The following is a 20,660-nucleotide window of genomic DNA, read 5'->3' on the forward strand; positions in this document are numbered from 1 at the left end:
GCAGCCTCATGAAGACTAAATATTTGTCCTCTGCTGCTCCTGTAACAGATCTCTACAGCTGTGTGTGTGTGTGTGTGTGTGTGTGTGTGTGTGTGTGTCGTGTGTGTGTGTGTGTGTGTGTGTGTGTGTGTGTGTGTTTAATACACCCTGAGGAGAGAGTAAAGAGAGGTGAGACAGGTCAGATTCGAGGCACTTAAGTTGATTAAAATGTCTCTGCTGCAGTACCTCCTCCTCCCCTCCTCTCCCCATCTACCCTTTACTGCCTCCCTCTCCTCCACCCTCCCTCCATCTCCTCCCTCCGTCTCCTCCCTCCTTCTCCTTTTCCTTCTCCTTCCTCCATCTCCTCCTTCTCCTCCCTCCTTCTCCTCCTTCTCCTCCTTCTCCTCCATCCTCCCTCCTTCTCCTCTCTCTGTCTCCTCCATCCTCCCCCTTTCTCTCCTCTCCTCTTGTTTTCAGAGAACGCTGCAGAACACAAACCTTGTTAGCCGAGGACAACAGGAGAAACACCAGATGATTCCATGCTCACTGAGAAGGTTTCATATGAAGCTGTGTTTGACTTTCACTTCCCTGATCACGACCGGCCTCAAAAAATCATCAAAACATTCACAAAATGTGAGAGACCTGAAACTTTTGCAGTTCGGTTTTGTTCATGCACAAAATAGTTTACTTTAGGTCTTACTAACAGAAAACCTCTGGGGTTTTAAAATGAAGACAGTGCAGAAGTGCAAAAAAACTGTAGTTCCTCGAGTGTCCACTTGAAGTTGGCTCCAAAAGTGAGTCAATCCTCATTAGGTCCCATATTACAGTGTCCCTTTTTACAGCAGAAATAAACATGTTTACAGCCTGGAACAAAACACATTTTGATCTCTCTAACTCATTTTGTTATCGGCACATCCTGTACAGGGTTAAATTAGTTTACATCTTTTTTTACACATGTATAATTGGGGGCGTGGCTTAGTTGACAGACAGGTAGGCATGTTGTAGCTGTTTGTAAGGATGTTAAAGCCCCGCCCTCAGCCCCACCCCTTTCTTTGTCTCTTGATTAATCTAAAGGTAGAGTCAGCATTTCAAACATGGTGACCGCCATCATTGGGCTTCAAAACTCCTCTTTAGTACCAAAGATTGTTTTTATACAGGCTGTGGGTTTTACCAAAAAAATACTTTTAAAATGCTCTCCTCCAAACTCGTCTTTTTCTACTGCTAGGATTTATTTTATTTTCACGCTGGTCACATGTTATGTAAAATACTAGCACTGTCAGCATGACCTAGTTAATCATGATTAAGGTCTGAAATGAATGCATTCATGTTTTAATCTTTAGTAATCTCATGTTATTGAGAGCCCTTCCAGAGAGGGGGCGTGGTCAGACACAGCTCATTTACATTTAAAGGTACAGACACAGAAACAGCCTGTTCTGAGCAGGGCTGAAATAGAGGGGTTTATAGACATGATCAAATACAGGATCAGAGTGGATTTACAACAAGAAACTTCACACACATGTTTTGAGGAGCTCTGAGACTTATTTAAACTGAAGAAGAGGAGGAGAATATGTGACCTTTATTTAATATGTAGACTCAGACTCCACCAGGTTTGCAGACTTACAGATCCTAAACGATCTGACTGCTGGAACTTCAATAGTCTGCTCCTCGTTTGGTTTCCATGGCTGACTTTTTGCCATGACTGCCTCTAACTTAGTTTGCCTACACATTGTGGTGATTGTGATAGTTTGATGCATGCTGTGTGAGACTGTCAGTGTTTGAGGTTTGTCGTGGTCATTTGAGAGCTTCTCCTCTATTCTGAGCTCCACTTCTCTTAATCCTGAGGGGGCGCTCTGCAGAACAGTTGTTGTCTCCAGAGCCAAAAAAAGACAACAGTTGTCCCTTTAAAAGCCCCGGGGCAGAGTGTGTGTGTGTGTGTGTGTGTGTGTGTGTGTGTGGCCAAGGACATCCAATCCCATTTTTGTAAACACTTGTAAACTCAGGTTTAACCCTTGGAGCCCTGACACGCTCTCGCTCCCCTCGTGCATCAGTTCATAAAGATGTTTTTAAGTAAATCTTGTATTCAGTCTTCGCTCACAGTTTAAAAAATCAGTACGGTGGGGGGGTGGAGACAGATACCAAGTGTTTATGTGTGCAGGGGCAGGTCTATCTGTAACACCTCTGACATGTTTTATAGAATAGTAAATACCACCAGTGAAGGTTTTCTCCGCAACAGGTGTTCTGATATTGTTAAAGATGGACGCAGTAGAAATGTTTGCAAACACAACATTCAAACGTGGCCCCTCCTCCTGGGCTCATCACCCCCAGAAGCCACGCCCACTCACTGCAGGACTTAGTGTGTACGTTTACTGCTTGTACCTACACTGCAAGCTAACGCACGCTAGCACAAGCCAACTGCCTGTGTTTTTCACCGGCCTGTCCAACAGGAAGCAGTACAAATCTGTGCCTGGAACTTCTCCTTTACTGGTCCCACAGAACATGCTCACTGGGAGTCTCATCTCATCAGTTCATTATGTCGACTATGTCGACTATGTCGTCTCTGTCCCTGCATCATGTGACGCTGCAATACCAGGTTCTGCCACCATGTAAAACTGGCTTCAACGGTCCACGTACTTCCTGGGGTTTGGGTCTCACAAACACTTAATATTCTGTTGCATCATGGGAAATGATTATCTTTTCGTTGTCTGTCTTTGTGATATTTCAAACACATTGAAGTAGAATAATAAACACAATTTTGCAACGTTTCCCTCTGAGGTTTCCTTCAGTCTGCCTTCATCTAAACACCTGAACTGAAAGCTTCTCTCACTGTGCTTCCACATCGTGCTGAGCGTCACGTGTGAAGACAAACCGCTGAATGTTTCTCTCTTCACCCGGAGTTTCTCCTACAGCCTCCTCAGTGCTCTAATGAACCTGCTGCATTATGTTTCCTGTTCTCCAGTATGTTCTTCTCCACTCTTTAGTGGGGCTACCAGCATCCCAACAAAAACTAAAATCACAGAGGACCCCTCTCACCCTGTTTTTTATAGGTTGGTAGATTTTGGAGGCACAGCAACTTTCTGAAACTCGTAGATGATGCTTGATTCTGATTGGTCAGAGTAGTGTGTTGTTGTTTTTTTTTTTCTAAAGATTGGCAAAGAAAATAAAAACAAACATTTCAATATGCAGGAAAAAAAAAAACATAACCCCCTTAGCGCCCCCTGGTGACGCTGCCTGAGTCAGGACCCCCACTTTGAAAAGCACTGGCATATCGGACTCTGTTGTATCGTTCTTTTTACGTCATGGCGGCCTCGTGAGACCCCTCCCCCTTCCTGTCATTGACCTATAGATGATGTCACAGTCTGTGGTAAGAAGTTTCCTGACAGTCTATAAAAGAAATCTTCAGCACCAACATCATGTTTATAATATTTAAGTAAAATAATAATGTTGATGTTTGCTGTGAGGACATCATTGTTTGTTTATGTGTTATAAAAGTATTTGTTACATTATTATGGAAGCCCTAAGCGGACATTTTATCCGACTCGGGTTTCCCGAGATAACCAGTTGGTCATTATATCGTAAGAACAATCCTCTAGATACAATTTTTTTATTCATTCAGGCTATTTTAAAACACTTTTAACTATTTCAAATAAATTATTACTTTCAAGCCTCAGTAATTTTTTCTACTTCTGCAGGCTCCTCTGGGCTCCCGTAGTTTTGACTCTGTGCTCCATCTTTATGGATAAAGTTTTTTATGTCGGCCTCATTTTTCATCTCTTTGTTTATTTGTTATTTTAAATGTCAGCTGTGAGCTTAGAATGAATTCTTATATCATTTATTATTTTTTGACACAAAGAAAATGAAGTGTTTTATTTTTTATCTCCTTCAGTGAATCACAAACACTCGCAGTCTGTGTAAAGATTATTTAACACCTCAGGCTTTCTGTGCTGTATGGAATCAAGCGTTCCGCCGCTGTTCTCGCGAGATGACGCGTCTTTACTATGTTTACAGGCAGTATTTAGCAGCAGCAGTCTCCCCCTGCCGTCACTGCTTTACGGTCCGGTCGAGTGGACGTTAAACGCGCCGCCGCTACTGCTGGGAGGAGGAGGCTCTACCGACATTTCGTGCCTGACAGCCGGCCGGAGGCTCCTCTCCTGCGGGACACGGTTTCATTCAACCACCAACCGACCTCCGGTGTCGTTAATTCAGCCGAGGAGAGGAAGAAACGAACCTGCAGCTCGCTTTGTTTGCTTCGCAGGGGTAGACAGGTAAGACCGAAACACCGGAGCCGTCCTTCTGGCTGCTAATGCTGCTCGAGAACACGGCTGACACTTTGAGATGTGAATGACATGGTTATAATAAAACTCGTAGAATTCCAGACGGGATTCTTCATTACAGTGACAGCTGTAAACCTAATGGAGCTCGTGCGGTTCTCACACTGTTTATCTCGTGCGTGACAGATGAGATGCCCTATAATCTTTGCTTCATCAACGGTAGTCATGGTAACTGTCCATTTCCCGAGATCCACGGAACCGGTACCAGGTTAGGCGGTGCAGCTGTTCGTGCGGTGAAGAGCGTCACGCCAAATCCCATCCCAGAGTTTTCTCGCTCATGTAATAATCCATACGGCTCATTGGACATGGATGGTTATCAACTCTGAATCTACGTGAGGAGTGAGTCTTTTCGGCTTCCATATAACCTGTAAAAAAAGAATAGTTTCAGTGAAATTGTATTGAAACTGCAAACAAGCTTGCAGGAATAGCAAGTGAACGCCTTGTAGGATTGCATTACTCACACACATGTTCATGTTGTATGACAGAGAGACATTAAATTGTCAAATTCATGTATGTGTGTGTGTGTGTGTGTGTGTGTGCGTGCGTGCGCGCGCGCGCGCGTGTGTTTGGTTGCAGCTGGAGGAGACAGTTCTGGGAAATCGATGTGTGTGACGCGCCTCGATGGCGAGACGCATGTGGCTGCTTTGTGTTGTTGGTATCCTCTTTCGTTACAAACGTTCACTGTGTGTGTGTGTGTGTATGTGTGTGTGTGTGTGTGTGTGTGTGTGTGTGTGTGTGTGTGTGTGCGCGTACGTGCGTGCACGTGTGTTAGATAACAGCGTTTCAGGGATGCTGTGTGTTGGCTGAGGTGTGGGAACAGATAAGAGGCAGGTTGATGATGAACTGGTGTTTACAGTGATTAAAACAAACTCTGTCCTTCCTCTCTGATAATATAGATAATATCTGTAAGTGAGTCTGACTCTGCACTTTGTCTCTGTGAGCTGCTGTAATCCTGAATCAGGGCGAAGTGACGGGACATTAATATGCTCACAATAATGACATCATGAGGCCGGTTTGAGGAGCGTCTTTAAAACATTTGAAGGAACAGTTTAATGAGCTGATCACTGAAGCTCGTTTGCTCAAACTGTCCGTCGCAGTTTTTTCATGTAGAGACAGGACCGTGGATAGAGTCAGAGATCAGGGCGAGAGATAGAGAGAGTGGGGGGTTACATGCAGGAAAGAGGCCACAGGTCAGATTTGAGCTCGGGCTGCCCCCTTGGAGGACTATAGCCTCCGTACATGGGGTTCACGACCTTACCCCCTCTCCACCCTGATCACAGAGGACCCCTCACACCCCCTCCACCCTGATCACAGACGGCCCCTCCCACCCTCTCACCCTGATCACAGACGGCCCCTCCCACCCTCTCACCCTGATCACAGAGGACCCCTCACACCCCCTCCACCCTGATCACAGACGACCCCTCCCACCCCCTCTCACCCTGATCACAGAGGACCCCTCACACCCCCCTCACCCTGATCACAGAGGACCCCTCCCACCCCCTCTCACCCTGATAACAGAGGACCCCTCCCACCCCCTTCACCCCTCTTTCCAGTTACTGCCGTCATGTGGACTTTCCAAAGTCCCTGTGTCCCATAATAACATCTACAGAACATCCTTCATTGGTTGTTGTTGTTGTTGTTTTTCCTGTGCGTTGTGTTTATTATTTGAGCCTCGTCAAAGCAGATGTTCTGTCTCTGTTGGGACAGACAGTAAAGTTTATCTATCTGTCTAAACACCGACACTGAAAGGAAGCATAGCAACCAAAGAAACAATCTTACTGATAAATGTGTTCCTGAAGGTTCCTCATGTTGAATCAGTTTGACTATTAGTGGAGGATTCTGTCCCACAGACGTGTTGCAGTTTGATCTGCTTGTTCGCCTGACTGAAGCTTCTCTAAAATGTTCCAGTTTATCCACAGTGTGTTTGACCTGCTCAGCCTGTGGGCGGGTTAAGAGTCAGACAGCAGAGAACAGTTTAATGTGGGAGTGGGTAGAAAAATACTCTCAAACTGTGTGGCTGAGTCCTCGCAGTAACGTCCTCGCTGTAACATCCTCGCTGTAACGTCCTCGCTTTAACGTCCTCGCTGTAACGTCCTCGCTTTAACGTCCTCGCTGTAACGTCCTCGCTGTAACGTCCTGCCAGCTAACAACGTCTGAATGTTCCTCATGGTGTGACACATCTATTATTTAATGATGGACAGAATCAAACGGTAACAAAGCTTTAAGAGGACCAACGAGTGCGAGACGAGTCAACGCATCAACAGAAAGATCTCCTGCACACAAACAGTGCTGACGTGTTTGTGTCGGGAAGGAGCAGGAAGGCGCCATCTTTGTTTGTTTCAGTGTTCAATAATAGAAGTGGGCCCTCGTTAGCCTCAGATCTCACATGGTTAATAACAGGACCTTTTATGGACACAAAGTTCTGGTTCAGGATCAGTGTGAGCAGAGACCCATGCTGACTGTGTTTACTGTAAAGCACTCTAAAGAAACCAGAGAAGAAGAAACCCGGAGGAGTCGGGCTCAGTGTGATGACGGTTCATTAGATCAGTTAGACTTTTACGTGTGTGTGTGTGATGTGTGTGTGTGATGTGTGTGTGTGTGTGTGTGTGTGTGTGTTTATCTGTTTGTGTGTATGTGTGTGTGTGTGTGTGGTATTTACTAGGCTTTTACTCTGAAGCCTTTTTATAGTTCCCCTCATGACCACACACCTGTCCTGTGGTTTGTCGCTGAGCTCTGAGGGTTTAAACACGTCTGAGCGCTGAGAGAGGAAAATGTTTCCTCTGACAGTGAGTCTGTGTCATTATTGAGCGATTACTTTGAAACCTTCATCATTGTAACACATGTCTGAGTCTGAATGATAAATAAGGGTTTGGGTTAAACAGTCTGTAAAGTCTGCAGCTATATTATTTTTTCTCTGTTATGTGGAGCTGCATGACTCGAACAGACTGCTGCTCAATATTTATATATATAGAGTCTTTTCTGGGAAACTACCGCCCGCCTACACATCTGCTGCACCTGAACGAACCATCATTCTCTGTACCTGAACACATCTCCATCCTCTGCACCTGAACACATCATCATCCTCTGCACCTGAACACATCATCATCATCTGTACCTGAACACATCATCATCCTCTGTACCTGAACACATCATCATCCTCTTCACCTGAACACATCATCATCCTCTGCACCTGAACACATCATCATCCTCTGCACCTGAACACATCATCATCCTTATATCATCAGCAGGAGACAGACTCTAGTGGACACTGGAGGAACTGCAGCTTTTTGGATTCATTTTTTCATCACCAGAGGTTGCTGCTTGGATCTGACTCGTCATATTGTATTATCTTGACGTTTGGTGTAGATTCATGTCGGCCTTGTGTTAAACCAGCAGTTGTCACACTGACCATGCTTTGTTAGCCATGCACAATTGAGTACATTGCTTTGTTTAGCCTTGCCACACCCTCCTATGACATGTCCCTTGAGGGGGTGCACTCCTCAGTTTGGGAATAAATGAAGGTGAAGAGTCTGTTATTGACTCTGACGCTCAGACTTGTGCTCACATAGATTTAGAGTTAGTAGAAGTACTGACAGGACGCCACAGGACGCTATGTTTAGATTCATGCATCAAAGAGAGAAAACTGTGTAGACTGAGCACAAGAACATTTAAAGATGATGTTTGAAGATGATGTTTGAACGAGTAAAGTAAGATAACTTGGGAGATAATAGATGTCTGACTAATATTTTTTAAATAATGTTTTGAATTTCAGTCCTCTGCCCGTCCGAACTGTTCAAAGACAAAGACACAACCAGGACTTCCTACATCAGGTCCATCATCTGTTTCCTCAGAGTCTGGTCTCCATCACTCTAATCATATTACTCTCTCTCTCTCTCTCTCTCTCTCTCTCAGATCCCATCCTGCCCTCACTGACTGATCGGAGAGGGAATCTTGACCACGCCGACCGCCTCCATCATGCAGGCCTCCATCCTCCTCCTCCTCTCCCCGTTCCTCCTCCTCTCTCTCCTCCTCCCCTCCTGCTCCTCTCAGGGCGAGTCAGACCTCACCGTTATGACTCGTACTGGTCGAGTCCGTGGGTTCCGTCAGCCAGTGCTTGAACACAGCTTCGTCACTTCCTTCCTGGGCATCCCCTTCGCTGAGGCTCCTGTTGGGAAGCGGCGTTTCCAGCGCTCCGAAACCAAGCGCCCAACGCCTGTTACCAGTTTGTGGACACGTCGTTTCCCGGGTTCCAGGGCAGCGAGATGTGGAACCCCAACAGACAGATGAGCGAGGACTGTCTGTACCTGAACGTGTGGGTGCCCTCCTCGCCAAGACCGCACAACTTCACCGTCATGGTGTGGATCTACGGAGGAGGTACTCATCGAGACTTCGTCAGAGTCAAACAAACATCAAACACACAACAACAACAAACAAACATCAAACACACAACAAACAAACAAACACACAACAACAAACAAACATCAAACACACAACAAACATACAACAACAAACAAACATCAAACACACAACAAACAAACAAACACACAACAACAAACAAACATCAAACACACAACAAACACAACAAACATACAAACACACAACAACAAAAACAAACACACAACAGCAAACAAACAACTCTCACAACAACGAACAAACAACAAACACACAAAAACAAACAACAACAAACAAACAAACAACAACACACAAGATGCATTCAAGGAACATTGTAGTCGTTTTAAAGCCGGGTTCAACATTTGTTTTGGGTGGCAGCATTAATCGTGTTTGAAAATGACTTCCTGTTTGTACCCTAACGTACACATGGCACAAAGCGTCTCAGCCGAGGTGTATTTCCCTCCTGACACGGTCGTTTTTTTTAACTTGCACCCCCGTTAGCGCCCAGCAGGGGGCTTTGTCTTAGACTGAGGTGTGTTCAGTGAGACAGGTCCTATCTTGAGGGCGCCTGGTCTAAAGTCAGTGGGGCAGTATGTTCCTGATATTTAGAAGACGTGTTAGAAAGATGGTCAGACATCAGCGAGGTCGACACACTGAGCTTTTTGTTCCACACACACAGGATGTTCAGCAGCACACCTGCTCCACAGTCTGAAAATCTCTCTACACTAAAGTTTGAGTTTGAATCACCTGCCTGATTTTTTTGTGTGAGATAAAAAATAACACTTCTGATCTATCTGACAGGATTCTACAGCGGCTCTTCTTCTCTGGACGTGTATGACGGTCGCTACCTGGCTCACAGTGAGACGGTCATCGTGGTCTCCATGAACTATCGGATCGGTGCGTTCGGCTTCCTCGCCCTGCACGGCTCCTCAGAGGCTCCTGGAAACGTAGGTCTGCTTGACCAGAGGATGGCGCTGCAGTGGGTCCAAGACAACATCCACTTCTTTGGAGGAAACCCCAAACAGGTCCGTTTGTGACTGATCTAGTCCTCCTTTTATTTCTCAGATCATTTTAAACCTCTGTGTGTGATCTTTATCAGGTGACCATCTTTGGAGAGAGCGCGGGTGGAGCTTCAGTCGGGTACCACCTCCTGTCTCCAGACAGCCGGCCCACCTTCACCCGGGCCATCCTTCAGAGCGGGGTCCCCAACTGCCCCTGGGCCTCGGTCAGCCCCGCAGAGGCCCGCAGACGAGCCACGCTGCTGGGCAAACTGGTCGGCTGTAACGGCGGCAACAACACAGAGCTGGTGGACTGTCTGAGGAGCAAAACCCCCCAGGAGCTCATCGACCAGGAGTGGCAGGTAACGCAGAGTAAAGACACGATTGCACAGTACGCTGAGGATCCACTCGACTCACATGAAAAGTTTGTTCTGGTTTTTAATCTCATTGATTCCCTGTCCTCCTTCTCTGATCAGGTCCTGCCGTGGTCAGCCCTCTTCAGGTTCTCATTCGTCCCTGTGGTCGATGGCGAGGTTCTCCCCGACACGCCAGAGGCCATGCTGAGCTCAGGAAACTTTAAAGACACTCAGGTGCTGCTCGGGGTCAACCAGGACGAGGGATCCTACTTCCTGTTGTACGGAGCGCCAGGCTTCAGCAAGGACAACGAGAGCCTCATCTCCAGAGAAGACTTCCTGGAAGGTGAAGGAGGATCAGAGAAAAGCCTGCTTGAGTCCAACAGAGTTACACAAAAGCTTGTTAAATAGAGACCAAAGATTGATTCTGCAGTCATAAAAACCAGAGTAAGGTCTCTTTATTTAACCAGAAACAAACGTTACGTCGCCTCTTTTAAAGCCACCGGCCTCAAACCAGTAAACCAGTTCATAACTTAACAGAACATGGGAGCTTCTGCACTCCCTGATCTCTGGTTTGATTAGTTTTATTTATCTTTTTGTGTTCAGGTGCAGAGGATGATGATGTGTTCAGGTGCAGAGGATGATGATGTGTTCAGGTACAGAGTATGATGATGTGTTCAGGTACAGAGGATGATGATGTGTTCAGGTGCAGAGTATGATGATGTGTTCAGGTGCAGAGGATGATGATGTGTTCAGGTACAGAGAATGATGATGTGTTCAGGTGCAGAGTATGATGATGTGTTCAGGTGCAGAGTATGACGATGTGTTCAGGTACAGAGGATGTTGATGTGTTCAGGTGCAGAGGATGATGATGTGTTCAGGTGCAGAGTATGACGATGTGTTCAGGTACAGAGTATGACGATGTGTTCAGGTACAGAGGATGATGATGTGTTCAAAACGAAGTAGCTTTTATTCTGAAGGCATTGCCCCGGAAGTAGTATAGTTATTGATCCAGCGGCGGGTTGTGTTTTGGCAGTTTTGTCTCTGCTGTGAAATCTCAGGTTTTAAACCAAAAAACGTTAAAATAAAAATATTTAAAACGGAGAGAGTTACCGAAAGAGCGCGTGACGTTAATCTCTTAGTCCGGTTCTTCCGGGTTGGTTTCATCGAGGTACGATTTGGTGAAGTACTAAAATGTTGTTGATGCCGGTTTTGATGTGGTTTGATATCCTTACTCCAGGTGTATCTGAGAAGATTTAAGTGTTTCTACCTGCTCAGGTGTGTGACCTTCTCTCTCTCTGTTTGTCAGATGTTGGTCGTCTCGTCCACTGAGCCGCGGACTCTGAGGAACTGTGACCCCCCTTAACATCCAGAGACAGACCTCCGATCAGAGCAGACCCATGGGATGCGTCCCACGGGTCCCACGGCTCTCCTCCCCCGCTGACTCCAGGACGGCCAGAGACGTGCTCAAAGACCTGCAGGGCCAACTCAGTACTCCGACCGAGTCTCCAGCTGCTCCAGAGAGGGACGAACCCGACACTCAGCAGAACCTCACTGATGCACAGAGCGAGGGGGTCGCACCGCAGCCACAGGACGCTGAGAGCCAATCATCTGAGAGCAGCAACGCCACATCACAGCAGGACGCGGACATTACCGGGGTCTGCCCCCCTCTCAACCCTTTCATGGTGCCTGTGAAACTTTTGAAGTGCAGAAAAGTTCCACTTCAAACTGTGTCAACGTTAAAGTTTCTTTATTTACGTTTATTGATAAAACATTTCTGACCAGAACAGAACAACCAGACATTGGTCAGATTCATCCTGGTCTTCTTTACTGATTTTACTTAAAGGTCAAATATTTTCCTCCTCTTCAGTGTAAATAAGTCTCAGAGCTCCTCAAAACATGTGTGTGAAGTTTCTTGTTCTAAATCCACTCTGATCCTGTATTTGATCATGTCTATAAACCCCTCTATTTCAGCCCTGCTCAGAACAGGCTGTTTCTGTGTCTGTACCTTTAAATATGTAAATGAGCTGTGTCTGACCACGCCCCCTCTCTGGAAGGGCTTGGGTGACTCTGTCTTTCTCTTTCTGTGTCCTATTGTTTACTGTGAGAAGGCAGACTCAGAGGGCAGAACAAACACCTAGCTGTGGGAGTGTCACCCACCTGGGGGAGGAGTTACTTCCCTTTGTGATGTCATGAAGGGAAAATCTCCAAACGGCCTGTTTCAGCACACATCTTCTGAAAAGTGGAGCAGGCAAAAGACGGAGAGGATGGACTTTTCTCATCATTGGGGGGTTTGTAGACAGACTAGAGACAAATGTTAGTGTTAGAGGAACATGGTGAAGAGGATGTTATAACGTGACCTTTAAAACTGAAACGGTGAAGCTGCTGAGTAATCAGGATGTGTAAAAATGTTTCTGCAGGTTTATTGAACTTTAGTTTCTATAAATTAATTTATTTCTGTTCCACATCTGTAAAGTTGAACCCCAGATCACTCTGATGTTGTGTTGTTTTTGGAGGTTGCTGGACGGCTCAAACCAGAGGATTAAAAGTTTGGTCGGATTGGTCGTCTCATTTACTGAATGTGTTTATCAGAGAGTTCCTCGTTTCTGTCAGGTTATTTTTCTGTCACTTTCAGTCGGCTCGTTCTTTCAGATGAAACTGAACTGAGAAGGTTGAGTCGTCTTCATTAAAGAAAATGTAAAAGACGGCGCCTTGTTTCATTATTGATGAATCTGCAGATTGTTTCTTGATCGAGTTTTGGATCAGAGGTTCTAGATTACATCCGTGTTCAGTAGAGCTGTGCGGTTTGTGTCCAGAGAGTCTCAGATGATCCAGACGAGGTTTTCACACATCGTGCAGAGTTCAGCAGCAGCTTATGGTGAGTGAATGTGTTCGTAACAATCACTATAAAGAACCAGAGAAGTGAAATGACACGTTACAGGAGTGTCTGTTTAAATGGCATCATAAAAGAACTTTAAGGCTCTGGTGGGTCAGAGAGGAGGATGTCCCCCACCCACCCACTACACAGTGTGCAGGTCAGACAGGAACACATTCAGTGAAAGACTCATCCTCCCATGATGCACCACAGAACCCCACAGGAGGTCATCAAACTCTATAACTCCTCCCTTTGAGAGTAGAACACTTATAGCTGCTTTCACACCTTGAGAAAACTCCTGAAGTATTCGTCGTCTGAATGTTTCTCTCTTCACCTGGAGTTTCTCCTCCAGCCTCTTCGTATTTATTCTGCAGAAAGTCAGAGTGATCTGATGTGAGAACGCAGCAGGATATAATCAGGAGAATTCACCTGGAGCGAGTGGGAGGGGGTGGTGACGTTTATTCCCTGTGATCGCTGCACGACCATAGACTGTCTGCACGCCACCTCTACCATCTCCGTGCTCTAATGAACCTGCTGCATTATGTTTCCTGTTCTCCAGTATGTTCTTCTCCACTCTTTAGTTCACATTGAGATTCTGTTCAACTACACGTAGCATTGATAGTCGCAGGGATAGTCTCCTGCTGTGAGGTGCATGTGTGAACAACCAGATCAGGAGAATATCTGCAGCAGTCCTCCTGAAGTTATCTGGATATTTTCAGAAGTGCAGATGTTAAAACAGCTTTAGTTCGTCTCTGGACTTCTTACTCGTAAAAAGAAATCAGTGCAGTCTGGCTGTGAACAGGTCAACCATTTCTCTCAGTCTCATGTGTGCAGTCTGTAAATATTGTTCATATATTCAGTTCCCTGAGCTCATTCTACTTTTATATTTCTATTTTGTGTTTCTATATATTTCTATATTGTGTTTCTATACATCCCCTCCCCCCCAGGATTAATAAAGTATTTCAGATTTTTAAACTTTGTTGTCTCAGCTCATGCTAGTTGTGTAACGCAGAGATCAAAGGACGGCGTCATCATCGCCCTGCTGGGTGACAGGTCAGAGGGCGGCCCGAACACTGAAGCTGCAACATGCAAAGGTTGTGGCTGTCCAGAGAGAGAGAGAGAGAGAGAGAGGACGAAGCCACTCAGGTTAAGCCAGTCAGCAATCACAGGAAGGTGGGCAGGGTCTCCAAGTAACCAGCAAGCAAGCCATGATCGACCACCAGAGGGAGCCAAAAGCTCTGAAACAGAAAAAGTACCAGGAAAACACACATGGCCAGGGCCGTCACCCCTCCCCCATAAACAGAGACACACCTGTGTCATAAACATCAGACTACTGCTCGAGAAAGAGCGTCTGCCATCACATTCTCCCGACCAATGATGTGACAAATAATCAAATCAACGTTTGATTGCTGTTCTGCATGCTAGACGGAAAAGTTAGAGGGCGATGGTCAGTGACTGGTGTTGACTGACTGTAAATACAAATGTTTGAAGCCTGAGTGACGTCACCCGTCTGTTCCTGCAGGGGGCGCTGGAGTCCCATCGATGGCGGTCTCCATGCTGGAAATGCTGTCTCAGCCTAACTTTCAGTCAACCTAACGACAGGCTGAGAGCTGGAGCTGAGGCGGGTTTTAAACCTCCTGACAAACCGTTACACCGCGCCCACCTGTCAATCAGATCAGCTACACGCCTTATTGTGAATAACTCTTATCCTTCATCAAATCAAAACTGATGAGTCATCAAAACATTCACCCCCCGTACAGTGTGTGTCAATCGAGACATGAGCTAATCAGACCTATTTGTTTTATTGAACCAGACTGTAAACATGTTAATCTCTGCTGTAAAAACAGGATTTTTAGAATGGGTGTGTATGTGACTTCCTGCAGCTAGCCTCTAGTGGACACTCGAGGAACTGCAGGATTTTACTAACGTTCACTTCATAGAACTGTCGAGCCTAAGTAAGTGCTGATGTCTCCTCCACGACTGAATGATGTAACTGGTGACGCTGGTCTGTGGTTAGTCAAGCTGAGTTCCTCTCCTGTTTGTGAATTTTTATATCTGTATGACAAGAAAGATGTCAAATGAAGCTCAGAGGTTGAATTATAGTCAGAGCTCTTTTTCACCACAAACATGTTGATCCATCGCTAACACATGATTCATTATATTTAGAATCTGTTATAATGGATCTCACTTCACGCTCTCTCACTTCTCCAACAAACCGTTCCAGCCACCTGATGTTTAGAATCATGTTTTATAATAACTTTTATGAGGTCCAACATTTACAACACACAACTGATCAAATCAGTTTGTTCGATTAAACGATTAAAACGATTAAAACGAAGTTAAAGAATAACCTGAATGCTGTGATTACAGAAAGCTCAAAGATAAAGAGAGGAGCAGCAGTAGGATGCGTCACGCCATCAATTACTCTGTGATGTGGTCGCTTCTCGACCTCTTTCAGAAAGGTGGTGTGTGCAGCGTGTGATGGCTGCAGCCAGCGCCATCATGGCGTTCATGTGTTTGATGCACAGAGTTCCTTTTGTCAGCCTCATAGAGACCCCATCTCCTCCTCATGTTCTCCTCTCATGTCGTTAGTCTGAGAAACCTACAGAGCAGCTTTAATGATCTGATTTATCTGATACTGATGTTAAAAACATTCACAGCTGCTGTCTCTTTATGGCCCCCCTCCCCACGTGCCCTCTTCTTCTGATTGGCCAGCTCTCTGGAAACTCTCTGGGGGGGCAGAATACTGCAGGGCTGCCAGGGGAGGGCTGCTCTCCAGGTCTGGGAGAAGAGAGTCTATGTAAGAGGTTTCACCAGTTTACGTAGAGGCTTGAAGCCATCTGGTGAAATTCTTGGTTTCATATCGGGAACTATGGCGTGATTATTCCATGTCCAAGGGATCATAAAGACTTCAGACCAATAGCTCTTACCTCAGTGATCATGAAATCTCTAGAAAGAATACTGCTCAAACATCTTGTTAGCAAAACAAATCACACACTTGATCCATACCAATTTGCTTATAAGCAAGGATGTGGAACAGAGGATGCTGTTGCCACTCTGGTCCATATCATCACCAAACATTTAGATAAGCCAAATACATTTGCAAGAGCCCTCTTTCTAGACTTTTCATCAGCATTTAACACAATGAAAGCAGACATCTTAGTATCAAAAATGATTCAACAAAAACTTAACCCCTACATGACTCTTTGGTAAATGCTTCTTTTTTCACTAACAGAATCCAGTTTGTGAAGGTGAATAACACCCTTTCATCTGCTATCACAACTAACGTTGGCGCTCCCCAGGGTTGTGTGAGCTCAGCTGTGCTTTTCACTTTTTATACAGATGACTGTCGGTCTAATACACAAAATCAGTACACTCTGAAGTTCTCTGACGATACAGCTCTGATTTCTCTGTCAAGTAACTCTGACGACCCTAGACTGCACCAACATGCTGTGAACAAAATGGTTATGTGGAGTGATAAACACACTCTAGAGATCAATGCAAAGAAAACAGAGGAAATTGTATTTGGTTCACCGTGTGATGCTCATAAAGCTCCTATTCTTATTCATGATGAAAAAATCAAGCAAGTGTCATCTTGTAAATATCTGGGTATAATGATCGACCATCTGCTATCCTGGAAAGATCACATCGATTACATCTGTAAAAAGACAAAACAAAGAATTTATTTCCTCCACCGTCTGAGATCTTTTGGGGTGAGTCGACAGATTCTTCTTTTGTTTGTTACCGCTGTGATTCTAAGTGTCCTACAGTACTGTAACACCTCATGGTATATGTGTCTGTCCGCCACTCTGAAGTCTAAACTGCTCCAGCAGTTGAACATCTGCTCTAAGATTGTAGGCCAACCCATGCAAAGACTCTATGAATCGGCCTACAACAAAAGCATTTTAAGACTGGCTAACTGCATCGCTTCTGACCCTGACCACGCCCTGAACACAGAGTATGAACTATTACCATCAAACCGGAGATACAGGGTCCCACGTTTTAATACGGTCAGACTGAAACACTCTTTTGTTCACCAATCAATCCTAAAATTGAATGTGGAGCTGAATCCTCGACCAAAGCACGTTTAGGGCCTCTGGGCATTTGTTTGGCGTTTGAGTGTTGTTTCAAATGTTTGTATCTTTGTTTCCTGTCTTAATTGTTGTGCCGCAAATGGAGCCGCTGTGACGCAAGACAAATTTCAGACTGCGTCTGACAATAAAGTATTATCTATCTATCTATTTTCAGAACAAGCCGTTTAGCGCCCTCTGCAGACTCATCCTGGGATTACTCCAACATACATTTACCTCATGATCTGAAACTTTGACCACGTTTAGTTTGGGTACCCAGCATTGTAGCACTGTATGTGAGTTTATAAACAGGGATCAGCAGAAGAGGGCGACTTTATTAAAGGCCATGAATAAATATTTTTGAATGTCTTTCTTCATGAATGACATAAAGAAGAATGGATAAAAAGTCAAAATGAATCCATGTAAATAAACTTTGATCCCTTTTCACTTCACAAACTGTTTACCCAATACCTCTCAGGATGGCGTGTTTATCAGAAAGCGGGTCTTTAATTGACATGCAGAAACAAAAACATCTTTGTAAACAGATGATGCTTTTCAAACCTACACAACACTCCTGAAAATAATTTTTCAACCCAACGTTACCCCGATACCCGGGCACTGAGAGGTTTCTGTGAGGAACTTGCCATGCCTGGTTTTGCTGATTCATGGTCAACTCGTCACATATGTTTGCGAGTTCTGGCGAAGAACAGGGCGAGCAAAAGTGTTTGTGTGTTTGTGTGACGACAATCATTTTCTACAGAGGTGAACCACCATCTCTGGTATCACTAACTTCAGTTCCTGATTAGACGCTTTATGACCTGACAGTTGAACATTTTGCGTAACTGCAAAATAAAGTCGTAGCTTCCGTTTCTGGTGAAACAAAACTCAACCCTTCCTGGTTCTAACTCATAGTAAGACCCCTCTGTAAATATTAAGGGGCGTGTCTTCTGGGAATTCTTTCCCAATAAACAAAACTTCAGCTCTGTGAGTTATTACACATCAGAGGCAATAAGTTACACCTGGAGCTTTTGTGGGATCCACATAAACAATGCCCTTTGACCAGCAATAACTGGACGGATACTTCAACTGTGGAGAGTTTATTTTTGGACTGTTTGCTTTGGCTGCCTGAAATGCCCCATCGCCTCCTCGCTCTACCACCGCAACAGAAATACAAGTCTTAGGCACATATACAGATATGGGTTAGGTGGTTAATATATATATCTATATATAGATCTATATGTGTATGTGTTTTTTATAACCATTAGTTGCAGATAAACTCCTGCACACTGTCTTTATTGTACAAAAAAGTTGATGTTTTTGTTGTAATTTAGACGGTGCTCTCTCTCTTCCTCTTTAGGGTAAAAATATGAGATTTTTTGTTAAAGCTTTGTTTCTTTTTGATGTGATCGGTCATTAAAATCACAGAGATCGTGTTGAAAAGTATCAAAGTTTCAAAATGCATAACCTCCTAATCATCTCTCCAGAGGCTCAAAAACATCTGTTCTTTAAAAATAAAAATAATCAAGAAATAAAAAATGTTTTTAAAGAAGTGCAAAGTCCAGATATTTGTAGGCTATTAAACTGAAACATAAATAGCTTCAATAAATATCCATGTAATTGCCCCTTTCTGCATTCATACAATAATATATCAATAGTCATTCATAATTTGTCCGGCTCAATACCGCACAAGACAGCCAATCAGAGCAGACGATACTGGTCTGTTAAATACCTCACTTTTCTTTTTAAGGCTGGACGCCAAATTCCCAGCTTTACGAAATTAAAGTAAGGCGGCTGTGACTCTGTGGTAGAGTCTGTCGTCTCTTAACCGTTGGGTCCGATGGGTCCGATGTGTCCGTGGACAAGACACTTAACCTTCCACTGCTTCGGCTGCAGCGTATGAATGGATGAGTTAATACTGATGGACTCTTCACACAGCAACCTCTACCATCAGTGTGTGAATGTGTATGAATGGATGAGTTAATACTGATGGACTCTTTACACAGCAGCCTCTACCATCAGTGTGTGAATGTGTATGAATGGATGAGTTAATACTGATGGACTCTTTACTAAGCAGCCTCTACCATCAGTGTGTGAATGTGTATGAATGGATGAGTTAATACTGATGGACTCTTTACTCGGCAGCCTCTGCCATCAGTGTGTGAATGTGTATGAATGGATGAGTTAATACTGATGGACTCTTTACTAAGCAGCCTCTACCATCAGTGTGTGAATGTGTATGAATGGATGAGTTAATACTGATGGACTCTTTACTAAGCAGCCTCTACCATCAGTGTGTGAATGTGTATGAATGGATGAGTTAATACTGATGGACTCTTTACTCGGCAGCCTCTGCCATCAGTGTGTGAATGTGTATGAATGGATGAGTTAATACTGATGGACTCCTTACTAAGCAGCCTCTACCATCAGTGTGTGAATGTGTATGAATGGATGAGTTAATACTGATGGACTCTTTACTCAGCAGCCTCTGCCATCAGTGTGTGTGAATGTGTATGAATGGATGAGTTAATACTGATGGACTCTTTACTCAGCAGCCTCTACCATCAGTGTGTGAATGTGTATGAATGGATGAGTTAATACTGATGGACTCTTTACTAAGCAGCCTCTACCATCAGTGTGTGAATGTGTATGAATGGATGAGTTAATACTGATGGACTCTTTACTCAGCAGCCTCTACCATCAGTGTGTGAATGTGTATGAATGGATGAGTTAATACTGATGGACTCTTTACTCAGCAGCCTCTACCATCAGTGTGTGAATGTGTATGAATGGATGAGTTAATACTGATGGACTCTTTACTCAGCAGCCTCTGCCATCAGTGTGTGTGAATGTGTATGAATGGATGAGTTAATACTGATGGACTCTTTACTCAGCAGCCTCTACCATCAGTGTGTGAATGTGTATGAATGGATGAGTTAATACTGATGGACTCTTTACTAAGCAGCCTCTACCATCAGTGTGTGAATGTGTATGAATGGATGAGTTAATACTGATGGACTCTTTACTCAGCAGCCTCTACCATCAGTGTGTGAATGTGTATGAATGGATGAGTTAATACTGATGGACTCTTTACTCAGCAGCCTCTGCCATCAGTGTGTGAATGTGTAGGTTTGACCTGCGGTGTAAAAGAGCTTTGAGTAGTCAGAAGACTAAAAAAGAAATAAACAAGCTCAAGTCCATTTATCGTAACTGTTTATTGTTTCACTGAGAACAGTGAAAGAAAACAGCCTGATATTGGACACTTTTTAAGGAGAGATCTGAGCCTGCTTCCTTTCATGATGTATTTGCAGCCATGATATTCGTGTTTTTACTGATACTGAAGTTAACACGTTCATTTTAAGGTTAATTTGCCTCAAACAGCATCCTTACCTCGTGCAAACTGCAGTTCTTCTAAGAAATATTACAAAGTTGTGGTCATGAAACATGCAGGTTTCATGAATCCAAAATCACAGACCTTTAGTCGGTACCTTCAAAGGTCTCCAGCACCTCTTTGTTATAATTATATTATATAGAGCAACCAAACGAGACCAGAGTAGTTTAAAAATGAATCATTCAACTTAAAGTAAACAGGTGCCACATGAAGATGATTGGTAATTGTATGTATTTCCTTGAAGTAAAATATTTCAGGGGAGATTTATTTCCAAAGT

General features: G+C 44.4%; 1 pseudogene; it reads left to right on the top strand.

Annotated features, from left to right (window-relative positions):
* Window positions 1-3,820: 3,820 nt before the first annotated feature.
* Window positions 3,821-10,461, top strand: LOC132958647 (acetylcholinesterase-like; annotated as a pseudogene).
* Window positions 10,462-20,660: the final 10,199 nt, after the last annotated feature.

This window comes from Labrus mixtus, chromosome 23 (assembly GCF_963584025.1).
Source record: "Labrus mixtus chromosome 23, fLabMix1.1, whole genome shotgun sequence".
Taxonomy (NCBI): Eukaryota; Metazoa; Chordata; class Actinopteri; order Labriformes; family Labridae; genus Labrus; species Labrus mixtus.